General features: G+C 41.5%; 1 pseudogene; it reads right to left on the minus strand.

The window, feature by feature from the left end:
* Positions 1–202: 202 nt before the first annotated feature.
* The window catches only part of LOC122469375, a 69,338-nt pseudogene continuing 45,482 nt past the window's right edge, over positions 203–24,058 (minus strand).

Consider the following 24,058-nt stretch of genomic DNA (forward strand, 5'->3'; position numbering starts at 1 on the left):
TTAGTCAACATCTCTTTGAGTACTGCCTTCTTCTACATTTTCTCTATTATTTATTTCTTGTACTTTGATTCGATAATGTTAGATATCTTAATTATAGTCTCCATGTCTTCTTTCTTGAATATACATGTCCATTTTAATTTTTTCTTTAAAGTTTAATAGCCTAAAAATTTCAGATTTATGTTAGTCTTATAAGTAAATGTAATCAAATATTTTTGATTAAGAGCATTTTAATCACAAACCAGCATATGTTACTGCAAATCCAGTTAAAATCTTGCACAATGGAACCAACGGCAGCAATAGTTGGGCTCTTACCCTAAATGTATTTGGTGCACACTTCTTGAACTTTCTCAGCATCTGCAGCATTGAGTCCAGATTTTCTTTTGGTATACCTTTGCATTGGGTCCAACTTCAAGCTCAGGGATGGGAATTCTTCCATTATAGCATAACATTTACCTACCAATATCTTTACAAATTGGACTTGAACATTAGATTTGCAACAACATGTTTGTTTTTAGAACAATTTTGGCTTGTGCAATTTTACTTTCAGCGATATGTATACACAGTCACATCTAATTCTTTTTGAACAATACATAACATGTCTGTAACAATGGCTGATTCACAACTCACATAGATGCCCCACAATCCTATATCTGTGTAGGAAGTATGGAAAGACTGGAAGCTATGGCAGAATTTGCCATGACAGATGAACTTGGCTGGCTGGCCAGAGAAATTTATTCCTTCTCTGCAATGGCAAGTCTTAGTTGCCAATCAGCGTATTTACAACTATGAAAGAGATTGTATCTGGATGTGCCCAACCAACAGCTTCAGAAACAGCTCTTGCAAGATGTGCCAAAGCCAATCTTATTGTTCCTCATTCAATTCTTACTTCCTATGAATTTGCAAGTAGGCAGACTTTGTATTTCTCCTTTGTGTGTAGACAAAAAGTCACCAAAATGAGACTTTGCTAACTCAAGCTGTTCATCATAGGAAAATCCTCCAGTTACAGCAAGGACTATTCTTGGCCCTTTATAATATGTGGTTACATAGTTCACTGTCTTTATGATTTTTAGGTTTGATATTTTCCATTGGTCCCCAAATTGCCCATCCAAGTGCAGTATTTTGATAAGTTGTGACATGTAGATAATAAAAAAACAAGTTCTTATAAATTTGCTTTCACGTCCTTCCATACTTAAGTTCAATCTCTGTTTCTCCAAATGTACTTTTTTTTTTTTTTATTGTATCAACAAGAATGTCTAAGGCTCTTGGCAAATCTTCAAAGAATTTTTTGGCAAAGATGTGGTCTACTTTCTGGAGGTATAGGTATTGAAATGAACACCCATGTTTTCATTTGAAGTTCCAGATCTAATTTAGGTCTCTTTTGGGTGCCCTTTAAATCCGTATGTTCTAGAGAATAAAATATTCCATTATTCATCTTATTTTCATTTAAGTTTCCAAGATCAATCAGTCAGAACCCAGCTGTATATGTCAAGAACCTAGAGCCTTCAGAGGCAAGTGAGTCCATTTCCAAACATGTTATTCGTGTGTTGGAAACATCTAAAACAACTTGTGTAGTGGCCTGTGTATTTCACAATCTGTTCTTTTCAAATTATAACGACTGCCCAATGGCACCTCTGATCAGGAGCTTCTCAGTGAAACACCAGAGCCATGGGCAACAGCAGTGTTCAGATGTCCACTGTTACCCTCCCCTCTCCATGGTTTAACTTCCAGTTAATTTTTTTTCAATTTTGCTTTCACTCTTCTGCTCATTGAGTAACTCTCCAATTCTTTCTTCCAGTTCATTAATTCTCTCTTCCATTGTATCTAATGCTATATTTGTCTACTGAGTTTTTCATTTCATTCATTATGTGCTTTTTTTTTTTCATGTGGAAGTTCTATTTGGTTCTTTTATCAAAGCTATCTGATCATATTTCATCGTTTTCATACCTTGTGATACTTCAAATATTCTTTTTAAAAAATAAGTGTATCAAACTTACTTATTTTATATTTCTTAATTGATAATTCCAGCATCAGTCATTTTTTGTAGCTATATCCTGTCATTCGTTATTTCTACTTATTCTCATTTAAATGACTTGTTTCCTCTTGTATTTTATATTTTTATATTTCAACGCATTTATAATTACCTGGGGAAAATACTTGAGGCTTCAGTTTAAGGTGTGTGTATATACCTGGGAAAGCATTAGTAATCTTGAATTACTTTAAATTAAATTTTAAGTTAGGTATTTGGGGACCACATATGTAGTGTGAATTCTAGATTCTCATTCTAAACCCTCATGAGAACCATTTGTGAATAGGAATTTTAGACTCTACACAGAATCAAGATTGAGACGAAAATACTTCTTTACTATTTTCCTTTGTGGGAAAGACTTTCTTCTTTTGGTTTACCCTTGCATTAAAAATGTCACCTTCTGGGTCCTGGCCTATTTAGGGATTTTTTTTCCTCTCTTCACCCTGTTGAGAGCCTAGGGATTGCATCTTTACTCCTGCTTGGTTTATATTAAAATAAAGACTCTAGGTCACCAGGAATAAGTAAATGTCTTCAGGGTCCCATTGCTTCCAGTGGTTACCTCTGAAAACTTGTGCTTTCTTGTATTTTTAGCTTCGATGATTTCCATTATTTTTCCTGACAGCTCATTTAAGCATTTTACATTTTTTATCCAGCATTTTTAGGCATTGTAAACCAGGGGGATTCTTCATGATATTTATTCCCTAATACTGTGGGAAGTGGAAGTTTGGACAGTATTCTTAAATACTCTAATTCACAAAGTTTCTATTATAAAGTAAGCTGAATTGAGGAATTGATAAAGTTCTCCTCCTGCCTCAATAAAAAATCTTCTGAACACATCAGACACAAATACCTTAGCTTTTGGGGCCAAGTTATCATTGTACCTTATTATAGCAAGGTTGCTACTGTCCCAGTGCAACCCTGGACAACTTGTGCCATAGAAGACAGACTAAATATAGAGAGAATGATAGGGAACAGTGTCTGGTTCATGGATAAGCACCCAGCCTAAGTTACTTATTTGGAACTTCAAAAACCTAATGAAGTGGGTAGCACTGCTTTCATTTATAAATAGGAAAACTAAATCTCAATGATGTTAAGTAACTCATCAGAAGGACACAGAAGGAGCTGGAACGTTCTGAAAGATCATCCAGGAATATCTTCTTAGAGCAGGCCTTCAGGGGATCAAGTCAAGAATTTACTCATTTATCAATACATCCATCCACCCATTTGTGAATTCGTTCAGTAAGCCTTTCCTGAGAATTTTCCTTGGGCACGACACTGTGCTAGGTACTGACATACAAAAATGAATAAGATGAAAAGCTTACGTTCTCATATGGGAAGACATATAAATAATTATAATATATTGCGGTGAGTTAAATGATAGGGATTACGAGAACATTGGGAGGGGCATCACCACTGAGAGCAGCTCATGTAGAGCTTTGGGGTAGGAAAAGGGAAAGTGGTTGCTGGTTGAAATGGGTGGTAAGATAGAGGTAGGAACATCAATAACAAGTAAAGGTGGAACAGTCTTTTAGGAGCTGGCTGCTAATTTTTCTCTAAAAAAGGGAGGGAAATAATAACTTAAAACTACTGCCTTTGAAAAAGATTTATTCTTTTTTGAAAAAAAATTTTTAATGTTTATTTATTTTTGACAGAGAGAGAGAGAGAGAGAGAGAGAGAGACAGAGCATGAGTGGGGGAGGGGCAGAGGGAGAGGGAGACACAGAATCCAAAGCAGGCTCCAGGCTCTGAGCTGTCAGCGCAGAGCCCGACGCGGGGCTCGAACCCACAGACCGTGAGATCATGACCTGAAGTCGAACGCTCAACCAACTGAGCCACCCAGGCACCCCGAAAAAGATTTATTCTTTACAGTTACCAGTACAAAAGCTGTTGCAGTTCAAGTTTAGCCACTTGCTAGATGGAACAAATCAGTAATGGTTTGGTTATCCACTTGTGATCTTTTCTGGAATTGAAACATCACACCGAGGAAAGACTTGTCTGGTACAACTGCTTATAATTGCACTTTCCTCTTGATTGTTCAAGCCCTTCTATCAGGAGTTCTAATCCAATTTTCTCATACCCCCTCTCCCTACTGGCCAACAAAGTTTCCATGCTGGGTCTTGCAAAATTAAGCTATAAGCTTTTCTTCCACCAAAGGTTCAAATCTGAGCACGGATGTCAGAGTTAATCCAGTTACCCTGGCATTCTTAAACCCTTAGAAAAGTAGATTTGTCTTGCTGTCTTTTTAATGGTGTGGAGTTTTCCTCTACTCAGCAATTTTCTTCACTTTCTTCATTATACCTAATTGGGTTTATCTTTGTCTGAACCAACATGATGGACAGACCTTTTGGCAAGTGGACTGTGTTTATTTCTAGGGCTTAAAGTGTGGGTCATAGACATTGCTAGAGACTAAATACCCACTGGGAATCCTTATCCCACTCTAGCTGTTTGTTCTGAAAACAAAACTGTCATCAGTGACCCTGGAAAACAGAACCTGGAGTTTTAAGGATGTTGTAGAAGTTACATGATATTACAGCTAAACTGAGTATGCCCAGTGGTGTTAATTGGGGTCAACTTCCAACACGCTTTTGAGGTCTGATTGCTACCACTACAGCCTAAGTCTCTTAAAGGCTGCATACTTATCAGTAGTCTAACCCAATCCCTGGTCTTTTAGATAAGTCACTTACCATTATAGTTGAACATAGAATTTGATATTGGGGTCTTCCCTCCCTAAACTTTTGCTGAATGATCGCTAATGAGAGCTTTATATCCATAATGCTTGGCAATACAGTTTGGACAGGACAGAAAGACATGTATCAAATCCTCACTCTAACACTTTTTAAAGATATGGCCTTGGGCAAATGACTCAACCTTCAATAACTTCTTCATGGGCAAAACTGGACAATAGTGTTCACCTCAAAGGTTTCTTGTGAGGACTAAGTGAAACATATATAAAGCACCTAGCATGGGGCATGGCTTAGAGTAAGTGCTCAATAAGTAAAGTAAGGCATGCCATTCTGATTTACTTACTAACAAGGGCATCATGTCTGAGGTTTTACCAAGAATAGGTTGTTAACTGATTGCCAAGAAGAGAGAGACTACATATTTAGGTTTAAGTTTTTATGGAGAGTAAGAGTGACAAGTCCACCTGGAAGCTGGTAGACTGATTCCCTCCACTCACCTCTGCCCAGTCTTTGGCAAACACTATGCAATATCGCAAGAAATAGCAAATAAAGGGGAAGACCTTCAGAAGGTGAGAGAAGTTGAAATTATGCCATTGTTTTGCAGCCCTGGTCCTGTCTGTTGCTGCAGCCCAGGTCCATCATCCCCCATTGTGAACAGGTCTCTGTCGCCTGTAGTGCCTCTTCGCTTCTCACTCCAGCATTCTTGAGATCACTTTGTCTCGTGTGCCTGAAGTTGGGTCCTACACTCAAGGAGCTCTGCTGGGGGTGGTGGCGAAGAGTGACGATAAGAAGAGCCCAGCCACATTTGTGTGCCGATGCCTAGGAACAATGTGAGCCTAGGAACGACGGCCACGAGACAGCACCTCTGTCCTCAAATTGCTCACCACGGTTCACTACATGAGACAGACCAGCACATGGGCAGTGCCACACAGCTTTTATGTAAGATTCTAGAAGCCACAGCCTACCCTCTGGGGAGGCCAGAGATAGGAACGTCCATGCTCAGAGATAAAGGTGTGAATAAGGAGTCGACCAAAGGGGCTGACACGTGTGCCCATGTGTGCACGTGCCCCTGTGTGTTCAGTGGGATATAAAGCGGGGGTGGGAAGGTGAGGAAGAGACGAGAGAAGGAGCATTTGGAAAATGCTTCTGGTGTGGAGATACATGTTATGCAGTGGTACTCGGAGGTGAGAAGAGCAAGGGATGTTTGAGGAACTCTTTGCCCAAGTGTTTGGTGCCTCACCTCTCTGGTGGCTTGTGAGGGGGTTCTGTTGCCTATTGGAGATTCCCTGGTGACCTTCCCGGCAGCAGTGTGGAGGATCCCTCTTCTCTGAAGACCCACTGTGAGAGCTAAGTCCTTTTTTCACTTCATCTCCTTGGTATTTGTTTCTTCTCTTCTCTCCTCCATCCCCCTTTACTTCCCGAAATGTTTCTACTGCAGTTCTGTGCTATGTCGAGGAGTTTGCTGCCACGTGGGGCTCTAAGGAAACCGCAGATCAGGTCTGATCTCACCATTTGTGGGCTCATGTGTTGGGCTCTGTGCCAACAGCTCAGAGCCTGGAGCCTGTTTCAGAAACTATGTCTCCCTCTCTCTCTGCCCCTCCCCTGCTCGTGCTCGGTCTCTCTCTGTCTCAAAAATAAATAAACATTAAAAAAATAATGATATAAAAGAAGGGTTTTTTTAGGGTGCCTGGGGGGCTGACTGTTTAAGCGTCTGACTCTTTATTTCGGCTCAGGTCATGATCTCACAGTTTGCCAGTTCGAGCCCTGCCAAGCCTGCTTGGCATTCTTTCTCTCCCTCTCTCTCTGCCCTCTGCTACTTGTGGGTGTGCACGCTCTCTCTTCCCTCTCAAAATAAATAAATAAACATTTCTTTAAAGAAGGTTTTTCTTTAAGCTTCTGTGTTCAGAAAAGAAACCAGTGTTTTTTTCCCCCATATCCCAGTTCTGTCTCTCAACTTCTGACTAAAACTGTTTTACAGTGACATGAATCCTGGCTAAGAAAAGCATCCATAATCCACCATTCACAGAAATATCTCTGCAACAATGTCAATCTCCCTCCTTCTTTCATTTTCTCTTTCTCTTTCTCTTCCCAACCTCTCTCCCCTCTGTCTCCTTCTCTCTAGCTCTCCGTCTCTCTCCCCTTCTCTTCTCCCTCCCAACACATGCATAAGTTCGCTTTAACTGTCTCTCTCCTCAACTTTCAAAGCTTTTACAATGACCATTGTATGTCTTTCTAAAAGTGTAACCAATATGTATTGAGATTCTAATATGCTATGTACTATATATACATATGTATTCATATATATAAACTCATTTAATCCTTGAAAAAATCATAAGAAGTAAATGTGATTATGTCTACTTTTTTAATGAGAAAATTAAAGATCAGGGGTATAAAATAATTTGGCTAAGATCACCAGCTAGTATCTAGTTGAGAATTCATTCAAGTCTGATTCAAAAGCCCAAATCAAGTCTGACTCAGCAAGAACACAATATTCTATTGTATTTCATAAATTATTTTTTTCTGATTATGAAATGTTTATGTAGAAAAACTCAAAGATACAGAAAAACAAAGATATACTACATCCTAACTTACTATTAACATTTTATGGTTTGTGTTCGACTTTATCTTACACAGTCTTAAATATATATATTTACAAAATTAGACATATAAGTGTGTGTATATATTTTCCCAGCTTGAGATATATATAATAATACACACACGTATAATCTTGTGTAAGATTAGGATATATAATGTGATAACTTGATACACATATATATTGCAAAGTGATTACCAAAACAACGTAAGTTAGCACATCTATCACCTCACATAATTATCGTTTTTTATACAAAAGTTTTGGTGAAAATATTTAAGTTCTACCTTCTTATTAAGTATACAAAGTCTGTTGTTAATATACTAGTCGTTAGACCCCCAGAACTTATTCATCTTATAACTGGAAGTTTGTACCCTATGACCAACGTTTTTCCATTTACCCCAATCCTCAGCTCCTGGCAGCTACCATTCTATTTTCTATTTCTTTTTTTTTTTTTAAGTTTATCTATTCATTTTGAGAGAAGAGAGAAAGAGGGTGCACACATGAGCAGGGGAGGGGCAGAGAGAGAGGGAGAGAGAGAGAATCCCAAGCAGGCCCCAAGCTGCCAGCATGGAGCCGGACATCGGGCTCAATCTCATGAAATTGTGAGTTTATGACCTGAACTGAAATCAAGAATTGGACCCTTAAGCGACTGGTGCCCCTCTACTTTCTGTTTGAGTTTGGCTTTTTAATTCCACATGTAAATGATATCATAAAATATTGTCTTTCTCTAACTTATTTTACTGAGCAGAATATGTATGTATAGATTATACACATATATACATAATTTCCTACAGATTAATTTCAAGCTAAATTTCACCTATTCACACTCTTATCTGAAGTATATAAAATCATCCCATTGAACCTCTTCTAACAATAACCTCTTAAGAAATGTTTGTCAGTTGTTTGTTGATAAACGATTACATCACTGTTTAGATTCGTAATTCTTGGATTCCTAGTAAACTGAATATTTTTCAAATGTTTATTGATCATTTATATTTCTTAATTTCCTTTTCTTTTAGAGCAGGGGTTGGCAAACTACAGTCCATGGGCCAAATCTTGTCCTCAGTCTGTTTTCGTAAGCAGAATTTTATTGGGACACAGCCACACCCCTTTCACATATGTATTGTCTGTGGCTGCTTTTGTGCCTTTTTGCAGAGTTGAGTAATTGTCACAGAAACAGTATGGTCTACAAAACCTAAAGAAAAATTTCCATCTGGACCTTTACAAAAAAGTTTGTTCACCCCTGCTCTAGATAATAGACTCCTGTACTGTTAATCTCCTGTTCCCTTGATCTTGGATTTTCAATACTTTTCTCCTATGTCTTGAGTTGATTTTTTTCATGCTGCTCATCCTCAGTAAGACAAATGTCTCCAGACTATGTGTTTGCCTATTAGCAGGATGCAGGGATTTCCTTTGATTGTCCTTGCTGAACACCAGCCTTCTGGTTGAGTCCTTTCGCAGGTCTACAAAAAAGTGATTGTACATTTTAGGCCTAATTCCCAGTGTCCAGATGGTGCTCATATAACCTGGCTCTGGGATTCTAAGAGAAGATTTCCTATCTCCATCCACAGTTTGTTTCACTTATGTAAACCATTTATGAAATTTCTATTACTTCTGAAAGGCATTAGAATATAGTTTTTAGAAGCACGGATTCTGGAATCATATTGTCTGGTGAAAGTATTAGGTCTACCACTTACTAACCGTGAATTTGGATAAATTGCTTTTACTTGTTTGTCAGTGTCCCATCATCTGTAAAAATCATGGGGATTGTGCTATTACCTTTCATATAAGGCTTGTAAGTAAAAGAGTGCTCAGTGGGATATCCATGGGCTCTTCAACATTTCCCAGCCTCCCTTGCTATTATTGGGGTCATGTGACTAGTTATGGCTAATGGCCTGGGAGTGGAAAGGTCACGTGTTATTTCAAGACTGCAGCAGGCGAGAGCTAGTTTGCCTTCTGCGTCCTTCTCCTTCTCTACCACAGTGCCCTTGAGGGGTATCTCTAGATGGAGGGATCCTGAATCCTTGAGTTCCCAGATGAAGGAGAGTCTCTGCTTACCCAAATCAAACTTTGAGTGAGCAAGAAACAAACTTTGCTGTGCCAAAGATGGAGATTTTGGAGTTATTTATTTTATTTTTGCCACAACACAGCTTATGCTATTCTGACTAATGAAGGGTTGTTCTAAACACTAATTACTATATAAAAAGCACTTGAATGAATGTCTAGCATATTAAGTGCTATAAAATGTTTTCCTTCTTACCCCTCTTCTTTTTATTAAAAAGACCATAATTCTTAGCATGGACTCTTTTGCTTTCCACTAACATCTTTATTCCTCTACTTACTGCTCTACTTATAAAGAACCACCTGCACAAGGATGCATTTAACATACACACACACACACACATTGAGTTGTCTTAGAGGTTAGTAGTCTACAAGTCCGTCTAGAATATGACTTAAAGTAAGTTTTAAGTAAGTCTTTTTTTCTTTTTTAATTTATTTTTTAACATTCATTTATTTTTGAGACAGGGAGAGACAGCATGAACGGGGAAGGGTCAGAGAGAGAGGGAGACACAGAATCTGAAACAGGCTCCAGGCTCTGAGCTGTCATCACAGAGCCCGACGCGGGACTCGAACTCACAGACCGCGAGAACATGACCTGAGCCGAAGTCGGACGCTTAACCGACTGAGCCACCCAGGCGCCCCAAGTAAGTCTTAAATATGACTCTGTGTCTGTGTGTAAGAGAAAGGAATGTGAGTGTCTTGCTACCTTCTCTCAGGTTGCTAGGATTTCTCTGTTTCATGTGGGAATGCACAGGCAGACTACCATTTTGTTTTCCCAATACACTTCCATTCATCTTACGGTTAGTAGAAATTTCTCTCAGATGCTGCAGTAGGCTGTTTTTATCTCTCAGTGTTAATTATTTTCATCTTTTTCTGAGTCTTCATTGAGTCTTTATCAAACCATCAATCATGTTTCTGACCTCCACTGGTATTCTTTCACTCATGCCTCTTACACAGATTACATTCAGTCCATACATTCTTCATAAAGTTATTTTCATTCCAAAGCTGTTTGCTTTGATTACTCTTTCATTAGTTGGAACATGGAACACAGGAGAACAGATACGATTAAGAAAGTTGTTGAAGTTCAGTATTTTCTATCCCCTATATTGTTGCTCATTTCAAATAGCAAGCCATCCTTTGTTTCTTCTTGGACATATCAGGTATGCACAATCTAACTTTCTTGTTCTTGGAAAATGTGACCCTATTATTCACTGTCTACATCTGAACTCCAGCGTGTATCATCTCTCCATGCTGTTCTGGAGTCAGTAGATTTAAGGAAGTAGAAATGGGCCAACGATTTAATTTTGGGTGGAAAAATGAGCAGAGGGAAAATCATGAAAGTCTTTAAATGCCAAAGTAAGGACTTTGCATGAAGTAAGAAATCTAGAAACCTAGACGACAGTAAAGAGGAGGAAAATGAGGAGGCCCAGAACAAGGTGAGTAGAAATGTAGGTGTCGCCTCACCCATGAGCACTTGGTTTACCCATTCACCCCTCAGGGAATAGAGAGGAATGACAGGACAGTTGTGAGGAAGGTAGAACTGATAATACTTGGCATCTGGTTGGAAAAACCATTGGGCAATTCTAGGTTTCTGGCTTGAGTCATTCTGAGTGCTGCTGTTATTGATCCATCAAAATTCAGCCCACGAGAGGCAAAGAAGATCTTTGGGGAAGACAGTTTCTCTTTCCGATGTGTTGTGTTTGAGATGTCTCTAGGACATCCTGTTGGGATGTCTGAAAGGTGTTTGGAGCTCAGAGAAGGTAGTCAGAGGAGGGAGAAGTGGAGAAGTAGCTCAGAAACCTGCAGTGTAGGCAAGACAGCTGAGAGACAGCAGTGCTGCTGATGGAGCCCTGAGGCTGCTGGGACCTGAGGAATAGCAGTGGTATTACTAAAGGATAGCGTTAGTCTGCAGTGCCCATGACACCCTGGGGATTCCTGGAGATTCTAAAGGGGGAGAGAATCTTAATGGAGAAGAAGTAGATGTTCAGCTGAGGTTGATATGCCCTGATGTTCAGCTGATGGGGCTCTGGAGCCAGCAAAAGCTGACATATCAAAGTGATCTCATTAGTACCTACATGCGGAATGGCTTACCCCCGGAACATTCGTTCCCCCGGGGATCATCTTCCTATTCAGTAACAGAAAAGGCCTCATGTTCTCTTCAAAGCACTATGCTGGTCTTCTTCCTCTTTCATCCACACAGGCTATTGCCCCATATGGAGGCAGCATGTTATGAAAAAAACAGGGACTCTAGAAACGTTCAATTTAGATCTAAATTGTGGGGAGAAACTTACTAACTAGGTAAAACTGGTAAAACTGCTTCGCTTCTCTGAGCCTCCATTTCCTCAATAACCTCACATATTGTTGAGAAGATTAGAAGATAATATAAAAACATTTGACACAGCTGGCTTTCTTTCTTTATTTTAATTGACTGGTACTTTTATGATTTTGATGTCAGGTTGTCATCCAGGGACCTTTTTCCCCCCCACAAAAGAGCACCAATGTACCACCTTCTGGCAAAGTTTCCAGTGCTTTTCACTGGGGTCCAAGAACCTTACCTTCATTTTAATGAGTGTTGGTTTTAGCTTCTTTTCAGGTGTATATCTGACAGGCTCTGACTAATTAAACAGGATCCTCTTTCACTTTGATGAAGTTCCAGGAAAACATTTAACAAAACAGATGGATTCCTTCCCCCTTTTATGTGGACCTTGGAAACTGCATTCAAATCCTCTGATAGTTCAGTTTTGTCTGATGCAACTTCGTTTTTCTGAGCACCACGGACAGTGATCACTGCTGCCTCTGTTTCTCTTTCGGATCATGAAGGTCTTGTCTATCTCATTCATCTCTTTGAGACTTGCGATTTCAAATTCCTCTTTTATTTATCCCTGTGCTGATTGATTGAACTTTACATCCTCTCAATAGTTCTTGGTTTGGGGACTTCTGTGGATTCCTCTAATCTTTTGTAAATGGTATAGCCATTTTGTTGATAAAAGGTAGGGCTCTGTCCACCAAAACACTTGTGGTCATGGTTTGGTTGGCCTCGTTGAGAAAACCAGTCTTCTAAACGTTCTCAGATGAATTTCAGTGGTTCTCATATTCTCTATTCAGGTTCTTCAAGCTGGATTCTTAAATTATGTGGCTCCTTCCCTTTGTCATTGTTAGTCTAGGACCAAGGGCATTGAGTACACTTGGGAAGGCTGACTCACAATCCCTGACCTCGGACCTCAGAGATACGATAAAGGTGAAACTTAAGTATTGGAGGATTTCCAAAGCAATAGGGAAGAACCGTTATCTTTGGCCAGTCTTGTCGATTTTCCAGGAAAATGAGCCATTACAACCTGTCTCATTCATGCCACTGTTTGATAGCTCTCTGTCCCTTTCAAGAGTGAAATACTTAGTATTTTATATCCTAAAGTGACCTGTGTCAGACTATAGGGTACTTTGTTTTATCTTAACTACCTTTAGAAAAATGACTGAAGGTACTATCCTCCTGGGCATCTTTCCTTCCAAGTCCTACTGCTCTAAATTACTTTAAAATTAATAATCGGTGGAAAATTATTTTACAATTTCTGCAAACAGCACGATAGCCTACTGAAAGGCTTTTAACACAATCATGGCCTCCTTTTTTTTTTTTTTTTTTTTTTTTAATCTCTGGAGTTGCCCCTCTGTTTTCTGAAGTTACTTTAAGGATCATTTTTCAGAAGGAAAACAACATGGCCTATAAACCACTTCCAAGCCTGTTTATCCAGAGCTGAGAGCGAGGACACTATTCAGTGTGAAAAAAGGAATTAATTTCATGGGTATTAAGCAGTAGTTCCAGGATTCACCTTCTGGGACCAAGTATCTCAGGCCACTGTTGTACAAGAGGCTATTGACACAGTGCCGCCGGAGAAGACAAGAGGTTGGATTGAATACTGCTGGATTTGTTTCTTGAATAAATATTTAGAAAGATGCACCCTTCACTTTTCATCTTTTCACCTGTACACCTGATTAAACATCTATAAACGTGACTGCAGAGTTGAATGATCACCACAATGAGGACCAGATGCATTGTACCTCCTGGTGGAGAGAAGAGGGGTGGGAGAATAGCATGGGGGATGACAAGGAAAAGAAGACAAATGGGGCAGCTAGAGATGTGCCTCAGGAGAAGCCTGGGGAGATTATTCTGGAACCTCCTCAGTCTCTGAACTAGACCAGGCAGGTTCGGGGTAAGCCAAGAACTCATAAACACCACTGGTAAGTGAGTTAATCATTTATTTGAATACGGAAACTATGCACAGGCGGCAGGGTTAAAGGTTAACGGGCAGGGTTTCAAAAACAATTTCATTAAGTAGACAGTAGTGGACTACAACTAATATCTTGTGTTCCCACGTTAAAGCAAGAAATGGATTCAAACAAATGAATGCATCCTGGATTCAAAATTATAAAAAAAGCTATCACTGAGAAATCGAGGAAAGCTGAAATCTTAAAATAGAAATAAAAGCACCATATAGTATGAAATCAGTTCAACTCAATGTCATACTTGCATCGTGGCTGTACATGGTGTATGCATGGAAAAAAAAATCAATGAAATTGTTTATAGTACCAAGAATTCCCTACAATGCAATTAATTCACCTGTACCTTCAAACTGGAAAGAGCAGGAAAAAAATGACAGCTTCATTACTTACTAAAATTAAGGTATATGTTTTAAGGAACTGGAAGTAAATCCAGCTGTTACGTTTCACCCCAACCCCCAAAAATCAAGTGGACTGAAAATGGATTGCTAACCACCACAACCACCACAACAATAGCAAACACTCAGTAGAGACCCTATTCCAAGGTTTTTTTTTTTTTTTACATATTTGTGCATTTAATCTTCAAACTAATCTTCAAGCTTCAAGCTTCTCACATAACACTCTGTAAGATAGGTAATTATTATGCTCATTTTACAAAGAAAGAACAGAGGCACAGAGAGGTTCTTTTACTTGCCCAAGGTCATACAACCAGTTAGTGGCACGATCTGAATTTGAATCAAAGCACTTATGCTCTAGACTGCTGTGGACCCTTACTTCACTCCCTCACCACGGTACTGTGAAACTAGCTGAAGTGAGCTTAGGAAAAAAAATACCGTAAAATTACTAGATAAGGAGCATTTCATTCCATCTGGAGTATTCAAGGAAGACTATAAAGCAGGCACCATGTGAGTTGAATAAATGAGTTGGATGTCAGCAGGTAGAGAAGGAATGAGGTCCTGAAGGATGGGGTGGGTCTGCATGGATGGATGGAAAAGAAGGAGGGTGTTTCAGATGAGAGAAAAGGAGGAGAAACAATAGAGGAAGACAATTTGGGGAAATGGTGAATATACCAGTTTGGCTGCAGAAGACAAATGTAGTGCTGACACAGGAGATAACCTTGGAAAAGCACAGCCGGTAGAGGGATGAATTTGATCCCTAAGGCAGTGGGGAAGCTATTGAGAACTTTTGAACTGGTAAATGACAGGAATAAAAAACCTTCCTGGCTTCCTCTAGATCAAGGATGGGCCTGGAGACTTGGAAACCAATCCTGCCCCCGAACGGAATTTAATTAAAAGTCAAGCCCAAATATACAGCATGGTTTCAAGGGCCTCAAATCTTCATGGTACAGTGATGTTATTTTACTTACTTTCCTTTTTCATGTAAAAGCATTGTGGTAGGTCCTAAGAAGATATTAATGATAAAAACCAACAAAAGTAGCTCTGTCCTCAGGGAACTAACAATCTAGTGGGAGAAGACATAATGCACAAGACAAAATAAGTAAAAATAATGTATGAATGTTAGATAGTGATAGATAGATAGATAGTGAGAGAAAGGGAGAAAAAAAGAACAAGAATGGAAGGGGGACAAGAACAGTGAAGGTGTTGAATTTTGGACAGGGTTTCCAGAGCAGACCTCTCTAAGAAGATGACTTTTGTTTTTGGTTTTTAAATTTTTTTATGGTTTATTTTTTGAGAAGCAGAGAGACAGAGGGGGAGCAGGGGAGGGGCAGAGAGACAGGGTGACACAGAATCTGAAGCAGGCTCAGAGCCTGACGTGGGACTCAAACTCACGAATTGTGAGATCATGACCTGAACCCAAGTCAGATGCTTAACTTCCTGAGCCACCCAGATGCCCCAAAAGATGACTTTTGAGTAAAGACTTAAAGAGATTAAGGAGAAAGCTGTGTGGAAGAAGAGCTTTGTAGGAAGAGGGAAGTACAAGTGCAAAGGTGGCTGAGTGGCTTGAGTACAGGGTATAAAAGGGTGAGATTAACAACGATATAGTAAGCAAGATAACTTAGAGGCAGATAACGTAGGTAGACCTACAGGTAATAATAAGAACTTAGGTTTTCCTCTGAGGACACTTTGTTTTTTAAGCAGAGGATTGACATTATCTGAAAAGGTTTCAAGGAGAAGAAAGTTATCAACTTGGTCCTGTTGCTACCGCAAGTCAGATAACTGAGAAACAAGCACTGGAGGTAGGAACACGGCGGCCATTGTGACCTTGAAGAGCAGCAAAGGTCAGAAGGAGAGAATGTAGCTGAGTGCGTGTGAGAGGCTGGACCAGTCCATTTTAGTAATTCCATTTTCTTGGCTTGACATCTTCTTAGGTGGGTACCTGGTGGAGAAAAGGTTCTTAAAAAAATAAGTAAATAAAATGCTTTCATGGAGTTCTGCCTTTGCATGACTTTTATCATGTGTTCATTTGTGGATTCAAGGGTTTTCTTGCCAGTAAACTCATAAACTCATATCGATGGAGCCTGCCTTTGGGCAAAAGCATGGGAATGCAGAGAAATGGGAGATCTGACTCCAGGGGTCACTACAGTGACCTCTCCCCTCATGCTGGAATCATGCGTCACCGTGGCGTGCATATGGCTTAGGTTGCCTCACCTCCAACCAATAGTGGGCAGGTGACTTAGGCTTGGTCAATCAGAATGCTACATTTCCTCTGTCACCGTGATTGGTTCAAGGGCCAGCAGCCGTCATCATGCCAAAAGCTCCACCTTCTAGCTACTGAATCCAATAGTGTGCTTGGCTTGGGGTGGACGGGGCATGGGGCGCAGAGGAGGGAGGGGCTAGAAAGGAGAGAAATCTTTAGCTCCCCCTAGCGGTCCCAAACTGTCAATGTGCATAAGACAGGAGGCTGTGTGCCTTCCGAGGGCAAATGGCAGGTTCCATCAGCAAGCGGGCAGTTGTGACTGTGGGGAGATCCCTGGCAGAAGGGCAAGTCACACAGGGAACCTCCCTTTCCGACTTGGCCCCCAACAGCTGACTCAGTACTTTATGGGAGCGACCTCAAGAGCTGCTTGGCTGTTTTGCATTATCAGCATCCATTACAAAGCCACATGATAAATGATGGCCTGTTTCCTCACTTCTGTTTTTGAGGGCACCACAAAAGTACATCACACTCAACGGTCATGCTGGCCCAGAGTTCCCCCTGCCCCTACCTTCCCACCCCCACAACGAGTAAGATTCCCTCCAGTGCATGATTGATCACAGGAATGGCAGGACTCCAGCTGAAGCTGGAGAGGGAGGAAGGATGGGCAGTGGGATTAAAGTAGATGGAAAAGTTAAAAGAGTGAAAATTTTTATTTTTGCAATGTGCCCCTCTGCTAACCATTATTTCAAAGCTTCCTGAATGGAAACGAATCAGGAAACAGCAGTGGGACTAATAAAACCTTACAGGGAACAGCTGGGGATAGCATCGGTGATCATTAATAATACCACTATTGTGTGGGGCCTTTGGTCATACATAAGCTTGACTAATATCCTTTTTTCCCCCCAAATGGCCTCAAGTTTATTTTTTTGCACAATAAAAGTGTAATTCAAAAAGTTAAGTGACTTACCCAAGATCACCACCACAGTGGATCAAGACAGAGCAAAAAGTTGAAATTATGTTCTTGTAATTTAGTTTCTTTACCCCTGCAAACTGGATGTGTTTAACTTTCCTGGTTGTGCCCTTGTGTTACCCCCTCAGCCCCAGGGGGGATCCAGCTCATTTTCAGTGTCAGCTAACATGGCTAACAATGTTACTTTTGACAGAAAGCCAGAAAATGAATGTCCTAGAACAAATCCCCATTGCTTTCTCTGGTGATTGACCTCATTGACCTAGCCTGAATATTGCCTTACGCAAAAGCACTTCAGACCTAAAGACTTCTTTCTCTTTGATTTTCCATTCTTTCTCTTTGTCCTCCTGGTCCTCAATTTTTTAAAAAATTCACATTGATCTTAGCTTCTCTTTCTGATCATTTTCTCATTCATTCATCCATCAAATGAAGTCATAGGTAGCAATCCTTATTGAGCACTTACTATGGGCCAGGTGTTGTGTTAAATTCTGGAAGGACGGGGGCCCATTCTAGTTTAGGGACGAGGAAATCTTTCCCCAAGGAAGGGCTGACTCAGCTGGCACTTGAGTCATGAGTAGGCTTTAGCCAGGTGAAGACGGGGCTCGAAGAGTCTTCTGGGGTAGAAGGTACACATACCTGGAGACAGTAGAAAGCAGGGCCCCTCAGGGAAGTGTCAAGATATTCAGTTAGAAGAGGAGGACTCTGAAAGAGAAACTATAGAGTCATAAAGACTGTTAAGGATTGTGAACTTTCTTCCAAGAATGATGGATAGCTGGGAGAGTTTTAAATACACATAGTTCTAGTTCCATCTCTCTCTCCCTCTCTCTCTCATCCTTGAACTGGAATGGCTATGGGAGAAAATCAAATGCTTTTTGATAAATACCTGAGTTCCCAGGCCCTGGCCACTCTCATGCCTCTTTAACCATGGGTATGAATTCCCCCCCCCCCCACCCCCAGGACCTCAGGTTACAGTAAATTAATCTGCCTTCATAGAAAGAGGAGGGGGCAGTCTTAAGAGCTACTGATCATCCGATGGCTAGATCTAGTTTCAAGAGTGGCCCTGAGCAGAAAATGATTAAGAGAACTCCAGGGACCAAGGCAATGCAGAGAAAGGGATTAGGGAATAAGCACAGCCAGGAAGAAACAACTCAGTCCTCAAATTCTGTGATCCAAGGCCAAATTCCACGAGTGCTTCAGAAGACACCAAGCAGGACTTGTAACTGCATGAGGAATCAAAACCCTGAGACTGGGGCTCCTTGTCTCCTGCTTATTTGTTTTGGGTGTGCCCTTTAGATTCTAGTTCTTACTCTCCACTCAGGGAGTGGAATCTTGGAACAGGCTCATTTTTTTTTTTTTTAAACTTCTTACTCCTCCTTTTCACCCATGCACACCCCAGTTCCAAAGAACTGCCCCTGTTAAAACCATCTTCATTATTGTTCCTACTGCTTCAAAATCATCCTTTCTGCTGCCCATGGAGAATAACTGTCTTGTCTGAGGCTTCCCTGACAATAGAAGAGAGGGAATTCAAGTTTCAGGGTGACTAATCACAATGGTTCTGCCTCAGGACCTTTGCTTGGGCTGTTGTGTCAGCCTGGACCCTTCTTGAGAGATCTACCTAGCCACTTGCCTTTGTTTGTATATTACCTTCTTACCAAGGCCCACTTTACCTAATTTAAAAGCACCCACCTGCCAATCCTCCTTGCCCTACCTCCCTTGTCCTTTTTTTGCTATACATCTGTCTTATAATATGCTATGTCATTTACTGATTTCCTATACTTATTGTTTATTGTCTGTTTTATCTAACTACAGCATAAGCTCACTGAGGGCACAGATATGCCCCAAGTGTGTAGAGCAGTGCCTGGCATGTAGGAGGTGCTCATTAAATACTCACTGAGTGGAGGAATGCTATCTCGGCCCGATGATTTTTTCCATTGCTTCTTTCACACCATGTTGGCCGTGGATGCAGATTTCAAGGGGAATGGTGTTATGCCCAGGTACCATCTGTACTCCAGGCTCCTCTGAATGATTCTCAACATTCAGTGAATTCTCTGTAGACACAGCAGTGAAACAAAGGATAAGGACTTGATCTCTGATAGGCATTGAGAACCAAGGAGAAAAAGTTTGATGCCGATAGCCAAATTTATAAACAAATGCTTTTAAAATGGGGCAGGGGGATTTCTGAACCCTGGAGAACTGTCCCTTGGTATGAACCCTCATGAAGTCAGGGGGTGGCAGGCCAGCAAACATTGACCACACTCCAATCAACAAGGTCAGTGAAGAATTTACAAGCAGGAAGTCATCTATTTTTAATATTGCAATTGCTTTCCTGTTTTCCTTTATTCGGTATGTTACCGCAGGAGCCCAGTTCCAAGAGTTTTGTTTGAATGCTTTCCTCTCCAATTTTTCTTTTTTAAATTTGGATGCAGCCTGATATTTCCCGAGAGCAAATGCTCTCCCATTATTTAAAGAAAACCAGGAGGCTGGGTCATCTGTCAGGCTGAACAATGCTAGACTGATGCAAAGGGTGAGGGTCACAAAGGTGGTGATCCTAAGTGGTCAGGCCGAAAGTGAGCTCTTCTGGGGAAAAGTGTGAAAGGTTGCACACGAAGCAGGGAAGGGTGAGATGTGGAAAGGGTGAGCCAGCCCAGAGAAGCAGGAGACTCCTTGCTGAGCTGGCAGGACTTGAAGTGAGTCCCCAGTTGTCCAGCTCCCGCCCAGCCTACCTCACCACACCCCGTGGTGCTGAAGGGAGACATTCCTTACACACCCAAAGCAGTCCAAGCCCCTCCTGGATGTATGTTTCTGGCCAATTATCTGTTATTCAGCTGACATTTTGTAGACTTTGTATTTTTCAAGCCCCCAAATTGCAACGTTTCACAATTGTTTGATTGTAACTCAGCAATCGACCTTTGTTTGCTTTATCCTTTGGTTAGCCCTTCGCAGAGCCATGATTGGGGAACAGAAGCAAAAGCAGTCAAGAGATTTCCTGAACACAGATTCTTCACTATAATTCATTTAATGGTGAGCTACATCTTGGCCCTGATAATGCAATTCCCTGGGTCCCCAAATCCTGAGGCTTGTCCTCCCCTCTGTGTGGATGAAGGGCTTGGGGTCGGATTGATGGACTCTTGGTCCTTCCTGGCATCTACTCCCTGGTCTTCAGCAGGCCTCCCGGGCCCTGGGCTAGGCAGCATCTCAGCGCTGCCACATCGATCCCAAGAAAGGCACTTCCGTCTCTGAGAAGCAGCCCTGGACTTCCTGCTCTGACCTTGCAGATGTTTCCGTAACTTCTCCTAGAAATCTTGATGGTCCGGTGTCCCTGTGAGTCCTAGATTCTTGCCCCAACCTCTTTCTATGTCCCTTGTTTGGTGTCTCTGAGTCATATTCAGATGTCCAGATTGGGTTCCTTTTTGCCGATAGCTGGCTCTACCTAATTTTTCTGCTGGTGACTTCAGCAGACTTAAAAAGGAAATGGTTTCATAGAACTGAAGGACTTTAAACTCACTCATCTGTCACAAAGAGAAGGATCGACATTGCAACTCAAATAGGAATGACCCAGAATTTTTCACATTCAGAATGATTGCAGACATTAACCCACTGATCCCAATGGAGCTGAGCAATGAGCAATGCTAACCCCATATTAGAAAAGCGAACCTGTCAAGGTTGAATCACTTCTTGTTGCTCGGGTCAGTGCAGAAGCCCAGCAAAGACCCATTAGTACCACCCTCAGAACAGGAGTCCCATTCTGTGAAAACAAAGCATTCCACCTGATAAGAGTCAAGTGTCAATAGACACTCAGTGCTATTACCGCAAGCATCTACATACTTTGAAAAACTTGTGTTATTTGAGCTAGAATTGGCTTATTAATAACCCGTACCTTGTCCAAGAAACAGTATAGGAAAGATACACAATAAAATACAAGTTTAAAATTGAATAGCAGGGCCAGAGAAATGTAAATTAGAACAAGTTCAAAACGAAGATGAGAGAACTAAAAAGATCTTACAGAGTTACGACAATTGAGCAATACATTTGCTTCGGTGTCCTGATGGCCAAAGCAAAGAAGGAAAGATGGTCATTTGCAAAGATATTATTATCCACTAGGAAAAAATGCTCTTTCCTCAAGAAGCAAAGCATTTTGCTTTTAGTTCTGAAGATGTTTCATGGGAGGCTTCAGAAAATGAAGTACAACTTTCATAAAGTTATCGATTTAGGATGTATCCATGAAATGAAACCTTGGGTAGCTGTAGAATCTCTCAGACTAGTTTACCGTGGTGTTGATCTATTTTAGGGGATCCATCACCCGTGTTCAGGCAGAGCTGAGGTTTACACATTTTGTTAAATGTATCTAAAGGTGTCATGTGTGCAACATGCTCTGGGAATATAAGATTTAAAAGAGAGAGCGAGAGGGGCTCCTGGGTGGCTCAGTCGGTTGGGTGGCCGACTTCGGCTCAGGTCATGATCTCTCGGTCCATGAGTTCGAGCCCCGCGTCAGGCTCTGTGCTGACAGCTCAGAGCCTGGAGCCTGTTTCAGATTCTGTGTCTCCCTCTCTCTGACCCTCCCCCGTTCATGCTTTGTCTCTCTCTGTCCCAAAAATAAATAAACGTTAAAAAAATTAAAAAAAAAATAAAAGAGAGAGAGAGAGAGATGTGGTCTTTGACCCCTGCATCCATAGCCCAGTGAGGGGGGGCACATAAACACATGAATAATTCTCATACAAAGGAGCTTGTTGTCTTAGTGGGTTTGGGTTGTTAAACAGAATGCCATAGGCTGGGTGGCTTATACAACAGACATTTATGTCTCACAGTCCTGAAGGTTGGTAAGTCCATGAACAGGATAGTGACAGATCCAGTGTCTGGTGAGGACCTTCTTTCTGGTTTGCAGAGGGCCATCTTCTCGTTGTATCCTCACATGGCGGAGAGCAGAGAGAGGGAGCAAACTCTCCTGTCTCTTCTTATATGAGGGCACTAATCTCGCTCATGAGGACTCCAACCTCCCAGTCACCTCCCAAAGCTCAACTCTCCCCAATACCATCACATTCAGGGTTAGGATTTCAACATCTGACTTCTGGTGCACACAAGCATTCAGTCCATAACATAGGTCTTTAGTGTTTAGTGTTACGTTTAGTGTTGTCATAAAGTGTGAACAATAGAGCTTTGGGGTACATTCATTTTCATAAGAAATTTTTGATACACTTATGATATAACTATGTTATGAGGCTGGACTCAGACATTTCTGAAACCACTCTAGAATAATAGCAGCTACAGACTCCAGAGTTTCCTCTCACTGACTTGGTGAGAAAGGTGCCAATCCCTAAACTAACCTCGCCAGCCAACGGTGCAGTCCTCTTGGATCTCTGGAAGCAACTTGGGCCACATGCCCACCCTGGTAGCCTGGGCTGACACCAGGGAGGTGCAGTTGTCCAAGGAAAGGTGTGGTTCGGTTGCCAAAGTAAAGGCTGCTGGGAAGCTCAGAGCCTCAAATGTCCACTACCTGCTGTTCCCTTCTTCAAACATGTCGCCTGTTTACTAGCCAGGACAATTTAGTTTCTTCTGAGATACCTATGACCCAGATTCAGTGGTTTATTTAAACCTGAATTTGGGGGAGACACAATGGACATATGTCATTTACTTTTCTTCTTACTCAGAGAGAAACAGCTAACTATAAGGAAGCAACCGTTCTGCTTCCTTTTCTGGGTAAAGCAGCTTAATTTATAAAATGTTGGGCTTACCACCCTATCACCTCGCTGCGTTACCAGGGGAGCTCAGTGGAAACCCTCCGGCTTTTGTGCAATTCCTTAAATCCTGTTCCCCTATTAGCCACCAAACCCCACTTGGGTCACTTAACCCCAGAAGAGCAAGACTGAAAAACAAATACACACAGAAAGAACCCGCTGTGAAAAATTAATCAGCTTTTGATGTGAATTATGGTGTAAGACCAAGGAAGACTCTCAAGTATGTCCTGGTAGGGTGGGGGGGCGGGGCGACCCTCTCCACCCAGGGGGACTTGGGAGCTGAATCTTTGATATACATTCTTATTCTTCTCCCTGACGTGGCTTGGATGCTCGCTCTCATTCCGTTTCTTACTGCAGGTATAGGACAGGTGGCTGGACAAAACTTGTCCAAGGAGATTCAGCTCTCCATTCAGACCACACAGTGGTCCAGAATATTAGTACCAGTAGGGAATGTATGAGCAGGGGCATGGGTAATGTGAAATAAAAGATACTGGTCAGGGGCGCCTGGGTGGCGCAGTCGGTTAAGCGTCCGGCTTCAGCCAGGTCACGATCTCGCGGTCCGTGAGTTCGAGCCCCGCGTCAGGCTCTGGGCTGATGGCTCGGAGCCTGGAGCCTGCTTCCAATTCTGTGTCTCCCTCTCTCTCTGCCCCTCCCCCGTTCAAGCTCTGTCTCTCTCTGTCCCAAAAATAAATAAAAACGTTGAAAAAAAATTAAAAAAAAAAAAGATACTGGTCAAACATCATTTCTTTCCAAAGCCAATTTTTTATGCTGCGTATGTAATAAGTGATCATGGCAGTGCCTACTTGAGATGCGTTAGCCATCACACATTTATACAGAACAGACTTAACTTGCCTAATTCCGCAGAACTAGAAATCATTTTTCCTGCATCTCCCAAAAGTTGTTGGAAGATTTCCCCTGAGGCATCCCTTTTGAACCTCAAATTCAGTATGCTGATAAGACTTCTGTATGACCCAAACCTCAGAAGTATCTTTATTATCTTCATTTCCTTTTCTCTATCAAATTACGCATCAGTCTGTTTGTTTATCTTCCTCTCAGTAAATATCCACTGAGCTCCTTCTCTTCAGCTGGCACGGGGCAGGGCTCCGGGTGTGTGAGGAGGGGAAATGGT

The sequence above is a fragment of the Prionailurus bengalensis genome, chromosome B1, assembly GCF_016509475.1.
Source record: "Prionailurus bengalensis isolate Pbe53 chromosome B1, Fcat_Pben_1.1_paternal_pri, whole genome shotgun sequence".
NCBI lineage: Eukaryota > Metazoa > Chordata > Mammalia > Carnivora > Felidae > Prionailurus > Prionailurus bengalensis.